At 36.7% G+C, this 509-nt stretch overlaps 1 protein-coding gene across 1 annotated transcript in view; it reads left to right on the top strand.

Annotated features, from left to right (window-relative positions):
* Window positions 1-509, top strand: part of LOC106873046 (type-2 histone deacetylase 1) — a gene marked incomplete at its 5' end in the record, with an annotated part of 131,690 nt that overhangs the window by 84,570 nt on the left and 46,611 nt on the right. The window lies entirely within an intron of this gene.

The raw sequence follows: 509 nt of genomic DNA, 5'->3' as shown, positions 1-509 counted from the left end.
ATATATATATATATATATATATATATAAACATGATGGATTCCCGCGCAATATACAAACTTCTTAGACTCTATTTGCCAACTTCTGTGTGGGGAGACATTTGTTACTTATTATTATGTATTGTCATTACAATCCCAGACTCAGCTAAACTGGTCAGTCTGTTTTCCATAAAAGTTCTCATACATGCATTCATTCCTTCCTTTATTGTGTAATGCACAGAGATTTAGGACAAATTGAAATGTAAATTGTACAAATTTTTTTGCTAATGAAAACCAGACTGTTTGCTTCGCTGTGAAAATGAATGAAGGGGTTGCACCACATCTGCTAAATGTCTATTGAAGTGGTGGTCCATTAGTTTATGAGTAGTTTCGAGTGTTCTTAAGCTTTCATCAGAGAAAGTATAGCCATGTTCTGTGTACGGTGTGATTAGTGGTTTTAGATCAAGGGTCAGAGAGAGAGAGAGAGAGAGAGAGGAGGAGAAGGAGCAGGAGAGAGAGAGAGAGAGAGAGAG

The sequence above is a fragment of the Octopus bimaculoides genome, chromosome 22, assembly GCF_001194135.2.
Source record: "Octopus bimaculoides isolate UCB-OBI-ISO-001 chromosome 22, ASM119413v2, whole genome shotgun sequence".
Taxonomy (NCBI): Eukaryota; Metazoa; Mollusca; class Cephalopoda; order Octopoda; family Octopodidae; genus Octopus; species Octopus bimaculoides.
Note: the sequence above shows the minus strand (reverse complement) of the source record. Positions and strands in the feature narration are given on the sequence as shown.